At 37.8% G+C, this 6,636-nt stretch overlaps 1 pseudogene; it reads right to left on the reverse strand.

Annotated features, from left to right (window-relative positions):
* Positions 1-5,332: 5,332 nt before the first annotated feature.
* On the reverse strand, positions 5,333-6,328 carry LOC110214727 (eukaryotic translation initiation factor 3 subunit I pseudogene; annotated as a pseudogene).
* Between the last annotated feature and the right edge of the window lie 308 nt (positions 6,329-6,636).

The raw sequence follows: 6,636 nt of genomic DNA on the forward strand, positions 1-6,636 counted from the left end.
TAGAGGAATTATGTCTACCTACCTTTCAGGATAAACCTGTAGGAAGGCCTTATTAAATCTAACCTTACATAAATATTGGCCATGGTAAAGATATTGGTTATTCTGGTTTGCTATTATTAAATAAAATTTTGAGATGTTTCCCTGTACTGTTCAATTAATTATTGCTAACACTAGAAGCTCTAGAGGATTATACGTGGGGAAACTAGCCACACCCAGTCAGCATTAAATCAAATTCCTTAGGTCTCTTTTTGCCTGGATCAAAAGCAGCAGTCAGAATATTGGCCCAGTACATTTTCAGCTAACCTGATAATTACAGGTGATTGATACTAAAGCAATTACTGTAATGACCTGTAAGTGGGAAGGATCTTGTTATTTTGATGTGAATTCATAGCCTAGCAAGGGTTAAAATTAATGTTTGAACTTATATGTATAAGATTCAATTCCTGAAGTCTCATTCTTTCAGATTAAGTATGGTTAAAGAAGGATAAATAAGCTTGAGAAACAGAGATGCAAATCTATTAGAGTAGTGACATGATCTTAATGGAAATTTGATTTTACTCATGTTATTTAATCAGGAACTAGTACATGTGTAGGAATGTATACACACTACTTAAGGCTCTGATTATTGGAACTTGGTATTCAATACCTTATGGGACTGTTAACTGACTGTTATTCTGAGCCTGACTCCAGGTATGGCTTTTTAGGAATGCTATTGAGCTACTGATCCATGATTCCAGCAACCTTGTAGTGGTCTATGAACTGCATCTGTGAGTTGCAGACGGTGTTTTCATGGGAAATGTTGGGAGAATGACTTCCGCTTGAGCTGAGGTAGGATTCTCCTGACTCAACTTCCCCAATATTAACATCCCACCTGGCAGATTTTAACCATCTGCATCACTTTTGCCTATAATTGACATGAAGTTAGGGAAACAGTGTTCCCTTATGTTAGTTATGTCCCTATGCTTTTATGGCAAATTTCTATAATCAAAAAGTTTTGTTATCACAATATAAATCTATTAAATAGTAGAGTGATGCTGGAACATCTGAGGTTACTATAGTAAGATGCAAGTATAAGATTGAGCTATTTGGCCTAGAATTTCAGCCCCAACTACCTAATTAAGTATTTAGCCTTGACATCTGTTACTAATATATATTCCTGTATGTTAGGGTCCTTCAATTCCTCTTATAAATGCCTTAAAGGAAGCATCTACTTTAATTAGGGGTTATTTTTTTGAACATGACCAGAATAACATGACCATGTTTTATTGATATGTACTGTTTTAAAATTGACCACTCAATGGATTGCGTATGTATTGGAGTCCATCTTTTTCTAAAAGTGTTCTGTTATTAACTCTTTAGTGGGATCTCACCCACCTGATGGGGGAATGAATGTGAAGCATAAAATGAAGTATCAAAACTGGGTTCTAATTTTCAATAACTGGGTTCTAATTTTCAATGAATGTGAGGTATAAAAACTGGTTTCTAATTTTCCTGTTTTGAGTTTCTTAAACATGGCAATTGACCAAGGTTCCAATTTTGATTTTATAATAATAGAGGCATAAGGGTTGAGTTAACTTTCATTATTTGACCTGATTATTGGCAAGGTAATTTAAAATTGTGTTAAGTTCAATCTTATAGGAGAATGGACACAAGAAAGAGGATCTCTACAAGAAGACAGTCTGGTGGAAACTGTTTGAACAGTACTTAGACCAGAAAACATCAGATGATGTCCCCCACCCCACAGATAGCTATAGGGGATGAGACTTCTGAGCACTTTAAATAAAAAATTTATTTATTGTTTATATTTTCCCTTTGCTATTTACTTACTAAGGGGACTACCCCTTTGATTTGTCAATGCGTCAATCAATTTCTCCCTCCCTTCTCCCATATTGTTACAAGTCTCTAAAACTGCCTGATGAAATGTTGACATTATCAGTTAGTGATTCATTGAGAAGGCTATACCTTTCATTAGAATCAGGTTATTTCTCTTGGTAATCTGTGTCTTGGAGATCAGATTTCCCCCTGCCCTGTCTAAAGTTCTTCAGAAGGACATTTCTCATAATGAAATTGCATTGAATCTTCTTGTCTTGGTCAAACTCAAACCCAGGCCTGAATTGATTTTATCCTATTCATGTTTGGGTGCAGGCAGATTCCCAAGACTGGAGGTGGTATTTCCTTTGATGGCAGGTAATGTCAGCCCCTATTGATTAAGTGACCTACACCACGTACTCAAGACCTCATTTTAATATAGCCCACCTCCCAGTATGTCAACCAATTGTGGTTGATTGGCATCCTATGGTGCCTGTAGATGCCTACCTACTCCATTAAGGGCACATAACCCTGTGCCCCCAAGTTCCAAATCAAGCCACTTTTGAACTGGCCCCCTTAGAGGGGCCCAGTTTTGGACTGAATTCCCATGCAATGCATGTCAAGCTAGCATGAGAGAAATTAAATTGTCGATACATACCCCCTAATTTTGTTTGTCTCTTTCTTAGAACAGACTGTAATAAAATGGGGTTCAACACCAGGAAGACAGTTTTATCTCTCTCTTGAGAAAGGAAAAGCATGAAAGTGAAACAAGGAAATGAGGAAATAGCAGTTCTGTTCTCAACCGTATGATTTTTTGTTTTGCAACACTGAGTCTGTTGCATGTGGTTCCTGCATAGTTAGGTCACAGTCTTTGCCTTGGTGTTACAACTTTACTCTCCTTTGAGTTTGCTTGTGGTAGTTGTGGAAGTGGCAGTGACTTCCCTTCTCTCTTCCACTGTGCTCTGACATGTTTTCCACTTTGCTCTGTACTTTCTTTTTTGAGCATTTTTCATTTCTTCTCCCTCTCCTCTTAGAAATGAAAACATCTAGATAATCAGTAATAAGATTTAAAGAGATGAAGTAGAAAAATATTGAGAACTTTTTTTTTTTACCCCACTCCCTCTGGATAATGGGTATCTAAAATCCTGTTACACAAATACATTCCAAAACATCAGTTGGAGTTTGAAAATCTCTGCTGTTATTTTTATGTTGAATTAGCTTATGTAATATTCGTTTCAAGGAAAATCCAGTCTTCCTTCAAGCTCTCTCATTAATCTGAACTTTATGCATGTGGGAGAGTATTGAGTCACTTTACACAGGGAACTGTTTTGTATACAAAATGTGGAAGAAGGAATCTGTGTACATGTGGATTCCAGCTAATATAGATAGAGCTATGTAGTTTTATTAACAATTTAGAAAGAGAAAAATATTGAAAACATGAAAAAAATTCTTTTCCAAATACCCTTTCCTGAAAAATGAAGAATATATTTTTAAGGAGCTAGATTTTTATAACCACCTCTTTGTCCTGAAGTGGGGGGAATTCTAATACTTCCAACCTTTCATTAGTCTATATCCTCATGCTGTTGTGTGGAAGGTTTTGCCATTCTGACTTCAACTTTGTAGTTGAATTAAGCTGAGTGTCTACAGAGCCACATTAGAGCATTGCTTTAATTATCAAGAAGGCTACACTTCTCTGGATTTTTTGTAAACCTCTGTTCAAAATTTCTCTTTTAGGTATTGATTTACCAAGGATGTAATTAATTCTGATATACTTATTAAGCCATCAGAGCTCTCAGGTACCTTATGTTGTTAGATTAGTCGTTGTTCAAATGTTTCTGCGTGTCTGACTCTTTGTGACCCCATTTGGGATTTTCTTGGCAAAGATACTGAAGTGGTTTGCCATTTTCTTCTCCAGCTTAAATTCCTGCTCTTAGAATAGACAGCCAAATTGTTGAATAATATAGTATTCAATGATGACAGATATACCTTCCATATCATATTTGAGTACAGTGTGTATGACAATGATATCATATTGTAAACAGGGTATCAGATTCTGCCTGAGTTATAGGAAGCTAAAACAAACATTTGAAAAATGAAAAAATTAGGCTGATCAGCTTGGTATCTTGTTCATGAATAGCTAAATCATTAATCCAGGCTTTTTCTTCCTTTTAGGCCGATTGAGTGATTGTTTGGGCAGTATATAAGCATATATTTGAATCAAAAAAGATGGAAAAGCAAAACAGCAGGAAAACATGGTGAGTTATATTCACAAACCTGAAGTAGATTTTGTAGTCCTGTGGTCAGCGTAAAAACAGTATCTGGAAAATGTCTCTGTCTCTCTCTTTTCTTTACTATATATGTGGGCATATATGTGTGTCATCCACACACACATATCCACGTATATAATTTACATACATGTAATTCTACTGTGGTCTCCAAGGAATTAAAATGAGTATCACAGAGGGCACCTAGGTGTTGCAGTGGATACCTGAATTTAAGAACTGAGTTCAAATCCAACCTTAGAAACTTAATAGCTGTGTGACCCTGGGCAACATTTAACTCTTTTTGCCTCAGTTTTCTCATCTGTAAAATAAGCTGCAGAAAGAAATGGCAAACCACTTGAGTATCTTTGCCAAGAAAGTCCTAAATGGGGTCACAAAGCGTATGAACGTAAGAGTTTGAAAAACAGCAAAATCAGAGAGGGTAATGGAGAGGCTCAAGGTTATGTCAGCAGGCTGCAACATATGGACAGTTCTCCCTTTACGTATAACTGGACGGTTCTGCCAATCTCTACATAAAGCAACTTTTACATAATACGCATTTGCCCTTATCCACCCACTTTACTCAGCCTATATAATAAAGGCATACACAGATAACGCCTTTATACAAGTTATGAAATGTACTAAAATGTAAACATATTAAATACTGTACCATGATAGTAAATAGAATTATGAACTCAAAGGTAAAGTTAATAATAAAGTATGCACCGTACTGTACAGTAAAGTTAACATAGATGTGCAGTATTGTGCCTCTTGTCTACTCACTGCAGCTAGCCTTTATTACTGGCAGTTGGCTGTGCAACTGTTTTTTTTTTTTTAGAAGTTATGGAGAGATATTTATACAATGGCTCTCTTTTTCTCTCTCATATATCTGACAATAAAAGCAATGTTATTCTCAATTAATCTTGATTTTTTAAAACTCTTGAAGTTTTGGATCCATCTTTTCAATATAACGAAAAATTGACTCAAATGATGAAATGCTTCTGCCAACCATTTTGTTGTGAATTTTTAAAATCTGACCTTGGATTCTGAAGCTTCCCTTTCTTTATCTGCAATCTTTGCAGCTAGCAGCTCAACCAGATTATTATTCTACAATTCATCTCTTTAAAACACAATTAACTTCTCAAAATCATTTTCATCCACTTCTAGAATAATTTTTGTGCTAATTTTATAATCTTTTCCCCCCATATTTCATTTGGTTTACTTTTTAGTGTCCACAACTCATTAATCAGAGAGCAGGAGGTTCAGGAGATTCCAGTTCCGACTGTTCCTGCGTCAAACTCAAACTAGAAGTATTGTGGGTCAGAATAGTGAACTCAGATGTAGCCAGCCTCCCCACCACTGCTGTAGCTCTTGCCATCAGGACGGAAAGCAACATTGTCAAGGGGCCAAAGTGACCCTTGACTCTTCCAAATTCCTCTTCAAAGGCAAAATAGAAGAACCTGGTCTCAAACTTGCCAATTCTGGTGGAGATTGTGGTTATATCCATGGCCCCCTGCCCACTGCCCAGGAGTACTTGGTGGTAGATGGGGGAAAGCGCAGCTGAGTTGACAGGTTGCTCTATTCTGAATGTTTTTGGGTGCTCCAGGGTCATGGAGTCAAAGAGCTCACTGTATCATCCTTAGAAGTGGTGAAGAACATTGTCATGTCTCAGGATGTCTGAATGTCATTGATCTGCCTTGAATGCTCCTTGACATTCACCATCACTTCTCCAGACTTAGCACCGTACTGGTTGAGCTCCCCATTTTCATGGCCAGCAGTGATGCCTTTCCCCATGGGTTCCCACACAACATTTGTGATATTAGCACGAGCATTACAGGGGATCTTCATGTATAGTTCATTGCTATCAATCTGGCTGGGGTCCCGGAGATCAAAGAAACTGACAAAGCACTGGTACCCCATCTGCTTGTCAGTGGAAAATATGATGATGTTGCCTCCAAAGTCAAATCCACATGTACAGACAGCTGAATTGGTCTTCAGCAGAGCCAGCTGCTTCCCTGTCTCACAATCTCAGAAGTGGCAGCTGTTGTGAGCAGAGCTAGCGAGGACATGTTTGGTGTCCCAATCAGCATCCACACACCACATAGCCCAGTGTAGGTGCCCAGCCTCTCTCCATTTCCTGAGTCAATGTATACATGGACAATGGGGTCCTTGGCCACAGTGAAGAGCAGGTCTCCCTCGTGGTTGAACTTGATTTACATGATGGATCACTCCTGACCCTGGAGCAGGATCGGCTTCATCTCAGAGCTGTAGCTACTGCACCAGCACCACAGATCTGCACTGCCGCATGAGGGACCTACCTTAATTTTATAATCTAATTGCTCATTTCTTCAAAATCCACAAAAATCAGGAATGAACTGTGGATACACTTTTTTCCAAAACTCACTTCATACATGTTTCTGTTATGTCTTCCCATACCTTAGCAATATTCTGGATGGCATGGGAAATATTAAAGGACTTCCAGAAATCTCTCAGTGACAAGTCCTTTTTTTGCATCCAAAACTGCAATTGCCTAGGCAAATGTAGTGCATAAATAATACCCTTGAAA

Source organism: Phascolarctos cinereus, unplaced genomic scaffold, assembly GCF_003287225.1.
Source record: "Phascolarctos cinereus isolate Bilbo 61053 unplaced genomic scaffold, phaCin_HiC Scaffold_4;HRSCAF=312, whole genome shotgun sequence".
Lineage (NCBI taxonomy): Eukaryota > Metazoa > Chordata > Mammalia > Diprotodontia > Phascolarctidae > Phascolarctos > Phascolarctos cinereus.